This window comes from Chaetura pelagica, unplaced genomic scaffold, assembly GCF_000747805.2.
Source record: "Chaetura pelagica isolate M959 unplaced genomic scaffold, ChaPel_1.0 scaffold552, whole genome shotgun sequence".
Taxonomy (NCBI): domain Eukaryota; kingdom Metazoa; phylum Chordata; class Aves; order Apodiformes; family Apodidae; genus Chaetura; species Chaetura pelagica.
The window spans coordinates 61,174-78,701 of NW_009952361.1; the positions used below are offsets into that span (position 1 = coordinate 61,174).

The 17,528-nt window shown below is 43.1% G+C and overlaps 1 protein-coding gene across 1 annotated transcript in view; it reads left to right on the forward strand.

Annotated features, from left to right (window-relative positions):
* DYM (dymeclin) overlaps nt 1-17,528 on the forward strand; it is a 161,965-nt gene that overhangs the window by 40,752 nt on the left and 103,685 nt on the right. The window lies entirely within an intron of this gene.

Sequence of the window (17,528 nt, forward strand, 5' to 3'; positions counted from 1 at the left end):
AGGAATGACTTACACAGAGATCTACTGTTCGTTTGCCTTGGAATTTTTGTTTTCAAGTGAACAGAAAGAAATCTGGAGTAGTTATTTTTGGAATTCAAAAAAACCCCAATGAAGCAGGTTCATTATTAGAATAATAGCAAGTCAGGGCACTGCTCCAAGCAGGCATGTTCTGGACTCGATTGCTACAAAGCCTGACCGTCCTTGAGATTATCCATGAGTTTTCCTGTTGCCAACAGAAAGAAATCTGGAGTAGTTATTTTTGGAATTCAAAAAAACCCCAATGAAGCAGGTTCATTATTAGAATAATAGCAAGTCAGGGCACTGCTCCAAGCAGGCATGTTCTGGACTCGATTGCTACAAAGCCTGACCGTCCTTGAGATTATCCATGAGTTTTCCTGTTGCCAAACACTTGATAGACTTAATCAGGTGACTGTAATCAGAGAAGGATCAAGATTATCAAGATGTTTAACTTCTTTAAATGAATTTACCTGTGATGGAGCAGGGAGAGGAGGCCAAGTGTTCTTCCATTGCCATTTGCAGAAGAAGCATTGATCTGCCATGGTCTTTCTCAAGCATTGTCTGGAGCATCTGCTGCCAAAGTCAAATCTGAGACCTGCACACTGCAACTTGTAGAGGTAGGCCTGCTGCTTCAACTCATCTGAGTGATAGTTTTTTGATCATTGAATGGAGTGTGCTGACATGCTGAAACAGAAGGATGAGGTGCCAACTAAGAGCTTATGGGGCAGGATTTAAGGGAGAGTGGGGACAGGGGGCATTCTGGTGGGAGTCTGCCATAGGCCATTCCACCAGGAAGGCCAAGTGGACAAGGCCCTTTGTAGACAAATAATGTTCATGTTCATGACTCCCAGCCCTCATGGGGAACTTTAACCACCTTGATACCTCTTGGAGAAACAATACAGCAGAACATAAGAAATTAAGGAGGTTTCTGGAATGTGTTGATGATAACTTCCTTCACCAAGTGATCGAGTAGCAAACAAGGGGAGGTGCTAGACTGGACCTTGTTCTCACCAGCAAGAAGGGGCTAGTGGGAATGTGAATCTCAAGGGCAGCCTTGGCTGCAGTGACTGCAATGGTGGAGTCGAAGATCCTGAGGGCAACAAGTGGAGTGCACAGCAAACTCAGTACCCTGGACTTCAGGAGAGCAGACTTTGGCCTCTTCAGGGACCTGGAGTAAAGCCCTGGAGGGGAGAGGAGCCCAAGAAAGCTGGTTAATATTCAAGGATCACCTTTTCCAAACTCAGGACCAGCGCATCCCAACAAAAAGGAACTTGGGCAGAAACACCAAGAGGCCTGCATGGATGAACAAGGAGATCCTGGACAAATTCAAACATAAAAAGGAAGCCTACAGAGGTTGGAACGAAGTACAAGTAAGTAGTCTGGGAGGAACACAGAAATATTATCCAACCAGCCAGGGATCAGGATAGGAAAGCTAAAGTCCTGATAGAATTCACTCTGGCCAGGAACACCAAGGGCAGCAAGAAATGCTGCTATAATCTCACTTTGTTACAGAGAAACTTTTACTGATGTCAGGTATTTTTTTCCTCCTTGACTTCCTCTTCTGTTTGTCAGTTTGGGGACTGTTTGTGCTGTCATTTCTGTTAAGGTTAGACCAGGGGTTTGCTGCACACGGAGGTCTTCAAGGTCTTGTTTGTTACTTTTAGGTCAGGGCAGCCTAGGAGACAGAAGCTATAGAGCCTCTTATTTTTGGAACAGTTGGACATGAATGATGTGTAATCCAGGTTAAAGAGCTGCTGATTATATAAAGGCTTTATGCAATTGAGAGTGCAGCATTTTACACTTCTGCAATTAAGTTGTCCTGTCTTAGCATAGATGGAAAATGTGCTCATTAACCACATCCCTATTCTTGCTCAGTATTCTCTTTAATTCTTCTGTAAACTTCTAACTTACTGTTACTGTCATGACTTATACTTACTGCTGCTGTCATGACTTATATTTGATTATAATTGCTGCAGTGGTTGGAATTGCTTATTAGAGAAGATTTGGATAAGTTTTCCCCTTTTTGAGATCTCTTAACTTTCCATAGCATGAGTTGTAAAACACTCTGCAGCTTTGCAAAAGTTGGAGTTTCCCAACTGAACATTTTGTCAGTCACAGAACACAGTCCTGGTGAAGCAACTGAGTCATATGATTGCAGCATTAAGAGGAACAAATGCAGGGAGGAGTAGAATCATAGAATCACAGAATGGTTGATGTTGGAAGGGACCTTGAAGATCATCAGGTGCCAACCTCCCTGCTATGAGCAGGGACACCTCCCACCAGACCAGGCTGCACAAGCCTCATCCAATCTGGCCTTCAACATTTCCAGGGATGGAACAGCCACAGCTTCTCTGGGCAACCTGTTATAGCACTTTATACCCTCATTGTGAAGAATTTCTTCCTGATGTCTAACCCAAATCTTCAGTTTAAAACCATTTCCCCTCATCCCATCCTTCCCTGCCCTTATCCCAAGCCCCTCCCCAGCTTTCCTGGAGCCCCTTCAGGCACTGGAAGGTGCTCTAAGGTCTCCCTGGAGCCTTCTCTTCTCCAGGCTGAACACCCCAACTCTCCCAGCCTGTCTCCAGAGCAGAGCTGCTCCAGCCCTTCCATCATCTCCATGGCCTCCTCTGGACCATCTCCAATATCTCCATGACTTTCCTATGCTGAGGGCTCCAGAGCTGGACACACTAGTGTACTGAGTGTGGCTGCTCTGAGTGCATTTCCCATTTCTTCTGGTGCTGTTTCATGAACTGAAAATACATGCTACATCATTTGGACTCTCCTGGGACTGTGGGAGTTTACTAAATAAAGTGCATTAAGTGATAAGAAGAAAACAAATAGTAGAAACTGGAAGAGTCTTTTTTCTTCCTCTGCTGTTTTTCTGTTCCCTTGGTTCGCTTGCAAAAGTCAGAAATGAAAGTTTAAGTAAACTTAAGCTGAACAATATCTAGGGAATAGACTCTAATAATTAATTCCCAGATCAATCAATCAGGTCCCATGACGCTTGTCTAGTCAGGTTAATGCTTTGTCACATAATTTGTAGCTCCTGGGGGAATGTTTGTTCTTCCTAAATAGAAACCATTTATCTTGGCTGTTTGGCTTCTTTGTATTTTCACTGGAAGAAGAAAAAAAAAACCCAACCAAAACAAAACAGCAACCCTGTGAGCTTTTGCAGTTTGTGTCTTGGAAAATAATGTGTTCTCAATCACTTTTAGAGTTTTTCTCTTCCTGTCTTTTTTTAATAGCATCTTTCCCCCCCCTTTGTGTTTTGCTTTCCCTCTCCCCACCACAACCACCACCAGTCTCTCAACACTCACGGAGTCCTCTGATTTTTAAAGTCATTTTTTAAGTCGTTTCAGCATCTTATCACTATGTCAAACTGACATAGTTGGAAATGGCAGTAATCAATTCATAAAGCACAAACTGTGTAAAATTTGCTTTGGCATCTATTTAGAGCTCTCCAGTTAATTGCAAATGAAATTGTCACCCAGGTTTTCCACATCCAGGTGGAAACCTGGAATACTTGCAACCATTGCCCCTTATGTCCAGATTAATCCCTTCCTTGAGCAGAACTGTCATATTCCTCTGCCCCTTCATCCTCCTTCGGAGGCAGACTTGGAGAAGAAATAATGACTGTATAAATTAAAACTGATACTTCTGTCTGGGTGGTGTGGGTGTCATGCTAGACAGAGTTCCTCACGGAGCGTGGTGTCCTTTATGGAAATTGTCCCCGGCTCCTTTCTCAAGCGTAGGAAGGGTTGTTTTTTATCATCTGCTCAAATGCTTTTAACTAAAATTGAATAGGGTCCATTATCCATAAATTATAATCACCCCTGTGTGGGAGTGTCTTATCATTAAACTCTTAATGTCTGCGTGAGACGTGTGGGAGGTAATAAAAGCTTGGGATTGAAGAGTGGATACATTATACATTTTCCATGTCCAATTTGTTCTGAATGGATTTTAGGGGCCTTTAATTTGCATAATCTTCAAAGAAATTAATGCTGTGTTTGCTCAAAGGGATATTAGTTAAGCAGTACCCTGTTTTGGTTTGGTTTTCTCTTTTGGGCTTGTCCCAGATGGTGATGAAAAACTAGTTAATGAGGTCCCTGGGCTCTGCTTGAGTATGTAAGGTATGTTTGTAAATTTAATGCTAATTTTAGATATTTGAGGTAGAACTGAGGCTTTTTACAGCAAGAACTACATCAGGGCAGTCCTTGTTGTGGAGACAGGTGTTTCTGTAGCTGCTTCTGCTTCTCTTAAATGCCTGAGCTCAGGGAAGAGAAGCAAGGTTGTAGTTCTACCTATGGTAAAGATTCCTGGATGTGCCGTTAGTATAAAGATTAAAAAATAAATAGGTGGATCACTGGAGATACACAGCTGAAGCTTTGTAGCCCAGGTGCAGATAAATGGCAGGGAATCAACAGTCAGAGTGGATATCAGGAAAGTTGGGGAGGGGCTTTTCACCAGAGAGGGTGGTGATAGTGATGGTTTTGGCTGAAAGAGGGGAGATGTGGGGTGGACATCTGGAAGAAATTACTCACAATGAGTGTATAAAGTGCTAGAACAGGTTGCCCAGGGAAGCTGTGGCTGCCCCCTCCATGAAGGTATTGAAGGGCAGGTTGGATGAGGCTTGTGCAGCCTGGTCTGGTGGGAGGTGTCCCTGCCCATGCAGGGGTTTGCAACTAGATGATCCTTAAGGTCCCTTCCAACCCCAACCATTCAATGTTTTTATTATCTTCAGTTTATAACCCAAGTGCCTTGTTGGTTTCCAAGCTGTGTATGGGAAAGCAGAGGTGCTGATACTCCATTAGCGATATGATGATCCACAGATCATCTCCCTTCATTAAGCAAACTGCCCATTTATTCCTTTATTTAGTCCCTGTTAGATCTCACAAATGCTTCCCTCATTCTTTCAGAAGTTTGATTTTATTTAATAAACACAAGTCTCTTAGAAATCCAGCTGCAGTGGGTGCAGTCCTGCATTCAATCCAACAGCAGTATGAGCTGCTGTTGAAAGCAGCTCAAACCACAGGCTACCACTTCTCCCTGCCTCTCCATTTTTTGCTTCTCTTTGCATTTGTGTGGCACATAGTGAGTTGGTGCAGAGAACTGAGCTCACTGAAAATCATTCTTCCTCTCAACTTGGCAAAAGAAATGAATTTGCCTCTGTGGCTACACTAATATTGGTTGGGTTTGTTGGTTTTTTGGTTTTTTTTAAGAAGGAAACAAAAAATGGGAAGAAATATGCAAAGAGAAGGGGCTGCTGGTTTGGTGACAGCTGTGTTGAAATGTTCTTTTTGTCAACTGGATTGCTCTTACTCCTGCTTGTTGACTCCAAAAAGTTTTGCAAGGTCTGGTTTGGGTTAGAAGGGACCCTTAAGATCATGTAATTCCAACCCCCTTGCATGGGCAGGGACACCTCCCACCAGCCCAGGCTGCTCCAAGCCCCATCCAACCTGCCCTTCAACACTGCCAGGGATGGGGCAGCCACAGCTTCCCTGGGCAACCTGGGCCAGGCTCTCACCACCCTCACACCAAAGAACTTCTAACTAATACCCCATCCAATATCCTATCACTACATACCCTTGTAAAAATTCTTTAATTTTAATTGATTAATTGAATGTATTTAATTTTAATTCATGTGTTGGAGCCTGACCCTCTCGGGCTGCTTCTCTAGCTCCCCCACTGCTTTTTGGCTGCTCTGAAGAGCTGTTTACTTCAGATTATTAAAAAAAAATCTTGTACTGTTAATTTTTATACCTTTAGCAAGCTGTTCCCAAGTTATTTTTGGCTAAACTCAGTCTGGTTTAGCATTGAACTTGCCAAAGCTTATGTACCTTTTTCTTCCTGATTTGGAAAATACAATCTTTATCCATTTAATAGTCTCCTTCCTCTGCAGTTGAGTCATGGAGTTTTTTTGTTCTGTTTGGAGCCTCTAATATCTGTATACATCCTCTCTGAGCCTTTCATTTGGTGACTTGAAGTTGTCTTCCTGCCATCTACAAACATTTCAGAAGCTGAGCCTGTTTTCTTACCTGTTTCTTAATGTTGTGTCAACATTGAACTTGCTAACTAGCAAAATAAATTCCATTTTGATAAGATACTTGGAAACAGGAAGGCTACTCCAAATGTTGGACTTGATTTAAGTATTCTTGTGGAAATACCTGTGTGGTAGGAAATACCTTGGTTGGTGTGGGGATTGGGTTTTTTGGAAGAAAATCAGATCATGACCTTGAGCAAAAATGTTCTCTGTCTGCAAGAAAAGGGAAAGTAGAATTGTGGGAGGTTTCAGCAGAGTTGACTCTGGAAAGAAAATCTGGGTCAAATTGATCCTGCCCAGAATGGGAGATGTTTTTAGGCAGCACAGCAGCCAATGGTTGTTTGATACCCACTAGTTCTTTGTGTGTGACACAAAAAACTATACAATGGAAATGAAATATGGTGTTTAATATACAAACACAAATATGCAATCTTAAAGATAATTTTATTATATAAATATGTATGATTGAGTAGACTGTATCAATATGTATTTAATGTGTATATACAAATGCATACCTTGTATGTATGAAAATACCTAAAGAGATCAATATTAAAATGTGCATAGATTTTCATGAAATCATGGAGTGGTTTGGGTTGGAAGGGATCTTAAAGCTCACCCAGTTCCAACCCCCTGCATGGGCAGGGACACCTCCCACCAGCCCAGGTTGCTCCAAGCCCCATCCAACCTGCCCTTCAACACTGCCAGGGATGGGGCAGCCACAGCTTCTCTGGGCAACCTGGGCCAGGCTCTCACCACCCTCACACCAAAGAATTCCCTCCTCATGTCTCACCTCAATCTCCCCTCTTCCAGTTTTAATCCATTACCCCATGTTCCTCACTACATCATTCTGGAGAGCTCCAAAGGCACTTCCCCTTCAGACCTGTATTGATAAGGTCCAAGAAAATTTTCTGTATGAGTAATTAGTTACGTAAATATAAGAAAAAAGAATGTTGTATAATTTAAAAAAAAAATCTGTAAATATATATATATTAAAATAAGGTCAAATATATGGCATTCAGATGCCATAGGCAATTTTTATCTTCATCCTTTCAAACCAGGACAAGATAATATAAAATCTTGCTAAGAAAAAATATTTTGGCGTCCATGGTTTCAAGTTTGGCTTCAGGTTTATCCATGTAAATCACTTTTATCTTCTGAAGGAAGCCTCAATAGTTTAGATTTATGGAACTACTTCCTCAAAAACTGGCATTCTTAGAATTTCTGTCAATAGAAGATTGGTCTTTATATGTATTTGTACAGGATTTTTATCTATTTATGTAATTGTACATGTTTATACATGTGCATATAAACACAAAATGTGTATGTAATTATTCCAATGTATATCAGGATTCTGGGTAGTTGACCATTTGTTGGTAATTGTTCTCTGGTCCAGATTCAGGAATGACTTAAAAACCTGAAGTTTGTTTTCAGAGTATTATATTGCTCTCTACCTCCATGGAAACTAATTATGAGAGTAGTTTTGGTAAAGCCAGTGAAATCTTGTGCTTTGGTACCTTGCTGAGTTGGGATCTCAGGAGATGAGAAGTGGATATTGTCCAGAGCCTTAACCAGACCAAACAGCACATTCAGGCCAAGGGTACTGAGAGGCAAATGCCCTTACTAAGCAGAAAATGCTCATTTTTACACATAGGGGAAACAGAGGAAATAACATGTGTGCAGCTTGACTGAAATTATACAGTAAGTTGACATTCTAACTAGAGTAAAATTCCAGTGTCCTGATCTTTATCCTCATGATGTAACTGCTAGGCCTTGCTTCAAGGTTAATAAAACATGCTGTTTGCATGTGATAACTTGTGTAAGATTCCTACTGAAATGACCATGTCAGATCACTCTGAGATTCATGTATGGCATCCGAGTGTCTCTTTTTGTCTGGCCCTGCTATTTGTCATTCTTGGTTTTGCTAAGTAATATTTAGGATGATGCAAATCAATCTCCATCTCTCCCTTCTGCCAAAGCCGTGTTGTTCCTGAAGAACCCCTGTGGGAAGGGAATTGATTTGAAATGCTACCAGATCCATCGTGATTATGATGGACGCAGATACCACTGAATGGTTGAGTTCATGAGTGTGTAAGTTTGTGCAGCCAGAAATTCTGTGTTGAGAGCTATGGAATCATGACAAACCTAAAGAATGGGGTTTGTGGGAGGTGAGAGGGCGGCCAAGCGGGAAGAGAGTGGGAAGGGGATCTCGGTGACAAGTTCCTGCTGTCACCTCTCTGTGCTGTGACTTGGGAGGCAGCCGAAGTACCAGGCAGCATTTGTGGTTTCAGATCAAGTCAGCTGAGGAATGGCTGTGTGAGTGCTGAGGGAATGCTGGGGAGAGGTTTGGTAGTGATGGAATGAGGGGAAACAGTTCTAAGCTGCAAGAGGGGAGATTGAGGTGAGACATGAGGAGGAAACTCTTTGGTGTGAGGGTGGTGAGAGCCTGGCCCAGGTTGCCCTGAAAAGCTGTGGCTGCCCCATCCCTGGCAGTGTTGAAGGGCAGGTTGGATGGGGCTTGGAGCAGCCTGGGCTGGTGGGAGGTGTCCCTGCCCATGCAGGGGGGTTGGAACTGGATGATCTTTAGGGTCCCTTCCAACCCCAACCAGTCTGGGATTCTATAATTTTAACAAAAAATATGAAATTCTAATTAACTCCTCAAAAGCAGGTAGCCTGAAAACTGGTTCTGTTTACAAGCAGCAGCTGCTGGTGCTTGAGGCCCACAAAGCTTGTGTACATCGTAGGGCTTGCTTGGCTGGGTAAGAGCTGGCCAAATAATTGTGTCAGAAGAGAGAGCTCTGTGAAAACCTGAGGGACTTTTCAGAAGTGAAGGTAGGAACCCTGGAGGACTTGGCCTGTCCCTCACCCTGGAGCTCTGTCCTGCTGCTCAAATCAGCAATTATAATACTCAGGTTAGTCTGGTATGGACTGAGAATTATCTCACAGGTTACATTCAGAAGTTCTGTTTCTCTTTCTTGACCTCTTGTAGATGACAGCAGAGAAAGCAGTCATGGGTAGGTCTCATTATTTCCTAACTACGCTTCCAGAGAGAAACACTTTACTCCTTATGGCTTGGCACTATTGCAAAATCCTTAACAACAGGAAAAGCCAAAAGGAATCCCTTGCCCTGTAGTAAAATATTTTTGGGTAGTGAAGATGAAAGATTTTGGACCTGAACATGAACGTCAGGAACAAAAGAAAGCACCTCTAAATGCAACTAACTTCTATTGGGGTAAATTTTTCTGTAATTTGTGCCATAAGGTAGGTTATTAACAACCAACAAATCAGTATTTGGAGCCAAAACTTTCTTAATCCATTATATGTAATTTTAGTCTTTGGTAGTAAAGCTGGTGAGTGTTAACACATGCTTCTATATAATTTCAATGTTAACTATCAATTTTTGTTGGGACTAAAACCTCTCTCTGAAAAAGTATGTCTATACAGGCACAGTCAGTAATACTTAGTCAGCCTTTTTCTGCCCCCACAGTCTTGTAGTTTTGCAGTCAGCAAATTTGATACACCAAAACATTTCCCAACACCATTCCCTCTATGCTGCTCATCCACCCAAAAAACAAGCAACTTTATAGGTAGCAGATGCATAAGAGGACTTCAAATATCACGTATTGCAGCTCCATTTGGTTGGTTTGAATCCAACCTTGGTGTCTGGTGACAAGAACTTGTTACGATCTGATGCCTCTGGAGTTGATTTCAGTTGCAAGACAGAAGCCAAAGGGCAGGTGTGAACATAAACCAGCTCATCAACCTTGTCAGTGATTTATGGCCTGCTCTGAAGAGTGAGCAGAGAGACAAGGTTCTCTCTGCTGAGGAGGCATTTTCTGCTGATGAAGGTAATGAAGAATGTTGTCCTGTTTGCCTGGGGCACTCTTGTTCTAGTGGCAGGACATCATTCTCCAGAGCTATCTTTATTCTGATTACTTCAAAAGTACCATTTTAATACCATTCATATGTCTGAAGCTGGTATTGATGCCTGTTGATAAGCTTATATAGCACTTGAGATAGTGAAATCCAATTTTCAATTGCTCATTTCAGCCTTCAGTTGTTTATAATGAAACTTCTTGTGCTGAGTGTCTTCCTTAGGCTGTTTATTTTTTTTTTTTTTCTCTTTTTTTGGCACTGCTTTAATTGAAAACAGCTCTTCTGGTTCTGAGAATAAGGTTAGGGAAAAATGTTACTTAATCAATGGTGAATTCTTACATCTGTTTTATTGAGGAGTTTTAGAGCCTTCATGCCTTGGAGCAGACTCTTGAGATTTGGAAAGGGGGGAATAGGAGGCTGAAACCATAGATGAAAATGTGCCATTTACAGTCCCTCTTCAAGTTTACTAAATCTGGCCAAGTTGCAAGGACCAGAAACTTGCTGTTTGCATACATTGAACAGAAGCTTGTTGAAAAGCTGGCAGCAAAATTGTCTGAACATTGAGCTTTCATGAGGTGTGTTCCACAGAGGGTTATGCCAATGATGCTTGGGATGTGAAGTCTGTGAGCTTGTTCCAGGATAGAATCGTGGAATGGTGTGGGTTGGTAAAGGAACTTAAAGATCATCTAGATCCAACCCCCTGCATGGGCAGGGACACCTCCCACCAGCCCAGGTTGCTCCAAGCCCCATCCAGCCTGCCCTTCAACACTGCCAGGGATGGGGCAGCCACAGCTTCTCTGGGCAACCTGGGCCAGGCTCTCACCACCCTCACAGTGAAGAATTTCTTCCTAATGTTGGAACCCTAGGGGTTGGAAGGGACCTTGGAAGATCATCAAGTCCAACCCCCCTGCTGCAGCAGGAACACCCAGGGCAGGTCACACAGGAACGTGTCCAGATGGGGCTGGAAAGTCTCCAGAGAAGGAGACTCCACAGCCTCTCTGGGCAGCCTGGCCCAGGGCTCTGTCACCCTCACAGCAAAGAAGTTGCTCCTCATCTTGAGCTGGAACTTCCTGTGTTGTCACTTGGGGCCGTTTCCCCTCGTCCTGTCCCAGGCACCACTGAACAGAGACTGGCCCATTCCTGACACCCACCCTGCAGGTATTGAGAGACATTCATCAGGTCCCCTCTCAGCCTTCTCTTCTCCTCACTAAACAGCCCCAGGTCTCTCAGCCTCTCCTCATCAGACAGATGTTCCAGTCCCTTCATCATCCTTGTAGCCTCCCTTGGACTCTTCCCAGCAAATCCGTGTCCCTCTGGAACTGGGGAGCCCAGAACTGGACACAATCCTCCAGATGTGGCCTCACCAGGGTGGAGTAGAGGGGCAGGAGAACCTCCCTAGACCTGCTGGCCACACTGTTCTTAGTGCACCCCAGGATACTATTGGCTCTCTTGGCCACAAGGGTACCTTGCTGTCTTATGGACAACTTGTTGTCCACCAGGACCCCCTGAGTTATCTTGTGGTTTGAGATTGGAATGGATTGTTGCATTAGGAAAGAAATCAGGTTAGAAACTTTTACTACTGCTTGTTGCAGTCACTGAACATCATGTTTCAAGTCTTCCTATTGTGCTGGAAGGGCAGGAGAGCCTGTTTGTTTGGGATATCAATAAGTTTCCTATAAGAGAAGCCCTTGTGCTTGGATAAACTTTGCAGTTAAATTCATGTGTTTCGAATGTGTGTTTCTACATAATGAGTCCTGCAGGATTCTGCCTTATTTGTATGTTTCTAGTTGATAGATATTTGGCAATTTATGTAAATAGATTTTATTTTATAATTGATGTAAATAAATTTTATGGTTCTTTAAACTCTCCTTTCTATGTAAACCCCGAGATATAAATTTTAAAAAGATAAAGTAATATTTGGCCTTTTTGCCAAGGAGAGGCATTCCCATTGGCAGACTTTTTCTGTTAACTGGACTTTAAAAAGTTTCTCTTCCCTCTCCCTGAAAGAGGAGGCTCATTGAGGTGTGCATAAATTTGTGATAACAAGTACTTGCAACTCTCTGAGTGCACAGGAAACCCCAAATAATTTGAGGATCAAGGTTATCAGGAGAAATCCCAAGCGTATTCTGAAGCTATTTAAAAACCTTTGGCTCCAGCTCTACAGTAAATAGCAGTCAGACTTCCAGAAATGTCTGGCAGTCAGAAGCTCCAGTTGTTCTTCTGCTTCATACTTGCTGTTCTACCAAGGACAATGCCTGAAGATCTGAAAGCCCTTCCAGAAGGGTCTGTATGGGGTGGAGGAAGCACTTCTGGACACCCAGCCCTTGAAAGACTTTTGATCTTCCGGAGTTCTTTTAAATATTGTTTTACCTTTGTTCCATCTCCAGAGTTACAACATGGATTGCTTCTCCTCGCACACTGTTGCTGCGCCCAGCATTGTCCTGGCTGCAAAGTCCAGAGTGGTGTGAATGTGATAATTGTGGATTTTTTTCCCCCAAGAAAAATCCCATGTTCCTCTATGTTCTTTGTTAAAATATTCAAGGTGTTTACAGCAAGGCTAGTATCATAAATTCACCACGGTGGATGAAACTGCACATGCCTTAATCATTCTTAACTATTATATAGTTACTGAATGTAATTACCTGCTTCATCTGTTTTTTTTCCTCTATTACTTCCTTTCAGGATCTGTATTTTTTATTCATTATAAGCTCTTAAAACAGATACATGATTCCCTCCATGTGTGTTACGGTGGCTTGTACAAAGGTAGGGGTAGCTCAGGTTGCTGGTCAGAGAAGGCTCCATGGGAACCTTAGAGCACCTTCCAGTGCCTGAAGGGGCTCCAGGAAAGCTGGGGAGGGGCTTGGGACAAGGGCAGGGAGGGATGGGATGAGGGGGAATGGATTAAAACTGGAAGAGGGGAGATTGAGGTGAGACATGAGGAGGAAATTCTTTGGTGTGAGGGTGGTGAGAGCCTGGCCCAGGTTGCCCAGAGAAGCTGTGGCTGCCCCATCCCTGGCAGTGTTGAAGGGCAGGTTGGATGGGGCTTGGAGCAGCCTGGGCTGATGGGAGGTGTCCCTGCACATGCAGAGGGGTTGGAGCTAAGTGATCTCGAAGGTCCCTTCCAACCCTAACTATTCTATCATTCTATGGCAATGCCTATGGCTGTGCCCACAAGCTTTCACATTCAGTATCTCCCACGTGTCAGTGCTTGCAGCAGCCTGCTGATGGCTTCAAAACCAGCCAGCCTACCGCTATTTAATATCTGAATTTCTTTTGCTAGTTTCTGTGTCACCCAGAGGCTGTTAATCTGTAGTTGTTTTTAAAATGTTTTTCCTCCTTTGTCACATGCTGGCCTGGGTTGATTCTCTTAGGCTATTGCCAGACGGTGGAGAGCAGGAAAATATTGCTGGAAATTAAAAATAGTTACTTCTGTCCTTGGTGTGTTACCCTGTCAGATATAATGTTGCATAAAATCTGTCATCTGTAAGAACTTGTTTCGGCTGTAGAAGTTAGTTCAGTGTTTAGGATAGTGAAATCAGATCCAGTGTTTCAGTCAGAGGTGGTTTTGGTTAATCACATTAGGGTGTTTATACCCCTAGTGAGTTCAGCATTGCTTGAGGGTGTAACACTTAACATGTAAGTACATTAACCACATAACTTGTGAACAAGAAGTTATCCATAGGACAGCAAGGTGCTCTTGTGGCCAAGAGAGCCAATAGTATCCTGGGATGCACTAAGAACAGTGTGGCCAGCAGGTCAAGGGAGGTTCCCCTGCCCCTCTGCTCTGCCCTGGTGAGGCCACATCTGGAGGACTGTGTCCAGTTCTGGGCTCCCCAGTTCCAGAGGGACAGGGATTTGCTGGGAACAGTCCAAGGGAGGCTACAAGGATGATGAAGGGACTGGAACATCTGTCTGATGAGGAGAGGCTGAGAGACCTGGGGCTGTTTAGTGAGGAGAAGAGAAGGCTGAGAGGGGACCTGATGAATGTCTCTCAATACCTGCAGGGTGGGTGTCAGGAATGGGCCAGTCTGTGTTCAGTGGTGCCTGGGACAGGACGAGGGGAAACGGCCCCAAGGGACAACACAGGAAGTTCCAGTTCAAGAGGAGGAGCAACTTCTTTGCTGTGAGGGTGACAGAGCCCTGGGCCAGGCTGCCCAGAGAGGCTGTGGAGTCTCCTTCTCTGGAGACTTTCCAGCCCCATGTGGACACGTTCCTGTGTGACCTGCCCTGGGTGTTCCTGCTGCAGCAGGGGGGTTGGACTTGATGGTCTTCAGAAGTCCCTTCCAACCCCTGTGATTCTATAAAAATTGTTCCAAATTTCCTGTAGTTCAGCATTACTAGTGTCTTACTGTAATGAATATTCTAAAAACATGCAGTGGGTCTTGCCTAAAATTAATGGAGCTGCTGGTTTTATACTCTTTTAAGCAATTATACTCAGTGCTTCTCTGAATTAGTTGCTAAAATAATGACCTGAGATGTTAAGGACATGCTTATAAAGTATAAGAAGTCTCTGATTTGAGACATTATGTGAAGTGCATCTTGACAGAGCAGTTGCCTGATCCAGCCTCTCCCATTTCTGATTCCATGGACAGCTTTTTCCTCTCCCATTCATTATCACATAACATCCCCCTGGCAACTCGAGAAGTTGCTTACATGGAAAAGAAATGGTAGGAAAGTATTTCTGTATTTTTAGCTTTCTTATAACACAATGTAGCAGCTGGAAACAAGGACAAGAGCCAGCACAACATGAAGTGCCAGCTCTCCATGGGCCACCAGAAAGTGTTCAGCAGACCACAATGTCAGAACCAATGAATTGACTTAAGAGATGTGACACACACATAAGCATGAAATAAAATAAGAAGAAAACCCAAACAAAACCAACTCTCAAGTTCCCAGAGCTCCTTGGATGTCAGAAGAATAAAATAGGAATTGTGATGGTTTTTAAATAATATGGTGTTCTCTGGGGTTGGTGGAGGAAGTAGATAGATGATGGTAGTAATTAGATGCAATGAAAATCACTTTGGCTTTAATTCTTCCTCAATCAGTATTGACTGTTGCTGCAGTATTAAGCAATTCTAGATGCTGAAAGTTTCCTAAATTGGGAAGCAGGATGTGGAGCTAGGAGTGGATTTGAAAAGAGTGCTGAAAGAGAGGTTAGATCTCTTCTGTTTGATGGGGGTCTTTGTGGTTGGGTTTTAATGATTTTGACCAACTTCTTTAGCCCCATCTCCTGGTGTTCTTTCCATTTTTACAGCAAGAGAGTAGGATGGTTATTTTGGAAATGTGAAAATGACAGGAAGGGATCAAGATGATCCTTTGAGGATCTTCATATCTATCAAAAGTCTTAATATTTCTTTTCATTTTTGGAAGCAGCATCTCAGGTCTGTGTACTTTGCAAAATAAGTTTCCAAAGCAATTAAACTCTTTGATAAGATGCTAATGATGAGTGATAGAACTGGAGTTGGGGGAAATGAGGGAAGGATTTTCTTTGTCACTGAACTCCAGTGAGGACAGAAACGGGCCTGCCCAAAAAGGTTTTGCTAGCAAGGATTAAAATGTTATGCTTATGCTAAAACTTAATAAAGGAAAATTTGAACCTCTATTATGAGTACAATTGTGTTTTGCAACTGCTTTAACAAAACAAAACAAAAAAATTCTCCTTTTCCCAGAAAGAGACTTTGAAAGAAGTAACACCCATTTCTTCTGGGTTAATTTAATGCTCTTGCTGGGCAGAGGGCTCAGAGGGTTTAGCTTCAAAGCTCAGTGGGTTTATCTTCCAAACGTTTACACTCAAGGATGGAAAGTAAGATGTGTTTTGTGGAAGAATTACACTTCATAGAATCATAGGGTGTTTGGGGTTGTAAGGGACCCTAAAGATTACCTAGTTCCAACCCCCCTGCATGGGCAGGGACACCTCCCACCAGCCCAGGTTGCTCCAAGCCCCATCCAACCTGCCCTTCAACACTGCCAGGGATGGGGCAGCCACAGCTTCTCTGGGCAACCTGGGCCAGGCTCTCCCCACCCTCACAGCACAGAATTGCTCCCTCACATCTCAGCTCCACTCCCTCTTCCAGCTGGAAACCCTTCCCCCTGCTCCCATCCCTCCTGCCTTTGTCCCAAGTTCCTCCCCAGCTTTTCTGGAGCCCCTTCAGGCACTGGAAGGTGCTCTAAGGTCTCCCTGGAGCCTTCTCTTCTCCAGGCTGAACACCCCAACTCTCCCAGCCTGGCTCCAGAGCAGAGCTACTCCAGCCTCCTCTGTGGCCTCCTCTGGACTCCAACAGCTCCATATCCTTCTTGTGTTGGGGCCTCCAGAATTGGACTCAGTACTCCAGCTTAATTGCTTCAATAAACATCCCAAATGTTTGTTGATAGACAAACTTGCAATAATGATATGCAGTCCTGGGAGGTCAGCTGGCTATAAATTTGATTGTTCTATAATGATTCAATTTTTTCAGGAACCTCTGCTCTCCTCCCCATCTTTTGGTCTTAAAATGTCCTTAAATTTTTGCTTTGTCACATGATCCTATAAATAAGTGCATTTAAACTGTCCTCGAAGGAGGCACAAACATGAACCTTGTTTCTGGTTTGTTTTCTTACAGAGGCCAGAGCCTTAGGCTGAGATTTCTGTAGGATTGTGTTGTGGAAGCCCTATCCCTGGATAAGTTCAAGGCCAGGTTGGATGAGGCTTGTGCAGCCTGGTCTGGTGGGAGGTGTCCCTGTCCATGCAGGGGGGTTGGAACCTGATGAGCTTTAAGGTCTCTTTTGATCTTAACCATTCTTTGATTCTGTGGTTTTAGAGAAGATCTCCAGATTATCCCAAAAAGGCATCCCTTGTATTGAAAAGTGAACCTGTTCTCCCTCCTGTTCTTGACATAGAATTGTATGACTAGGGAAAAAAGAAGTTGTGTTGGGGAAGTTTTTGGAAGAGAAGGAAAAAAATGGATCTCTAAATTTTGTTTTAAAGGCAAAACTGTCTGTGTATTTACCAGAAATAATCAGCAATATTTACTGTTTCTCCAGTTGACACAAATTCTCACAATGTGGTTCTGTGTGGAATAGAGACAAGACATCAATTTCTATTAGGGAGTTAAAATTAAAATAGGTTGGAAGTATTTCCAGAGAACAGTAAATCCTGGAGATGGAATAAGTGATCCAAATACATCAATGTTGAAGAGACTGTTGTAGGGTTAAGAATTATTAACTTCATCACTTATAAGTAGCACCAGAGAGGTAGAATTGGTTAATGAAGAGGTTTTTCTAAACCTTCAGCCACCCTTTTGATCATGATACTGCTGCAGGGAACCCATCCCCTTCATCCTTTAGTCAGTTGAGGTGTTTTTTTCTTAAAACTTGTAGCTCATCTTTGCCCCAGAGTTACAGAAAGCTTTACAAAAACTTCTGTGATTTGCATTTCCTTTGGAATATATACTAGAATGACAAGAGGAAAGGAGGAAATGAAATTTAAATTGAAATTTTAAGTTTTATTCCATACTTTTAATGATGCAGCTTAGTTACAGCTACCTATGGCTTTAACAGGAATTTTCATCAGGAGATCTCATTCCTTTTATTCTGGTTTTCCATGAGGTGCCAGTGAAGC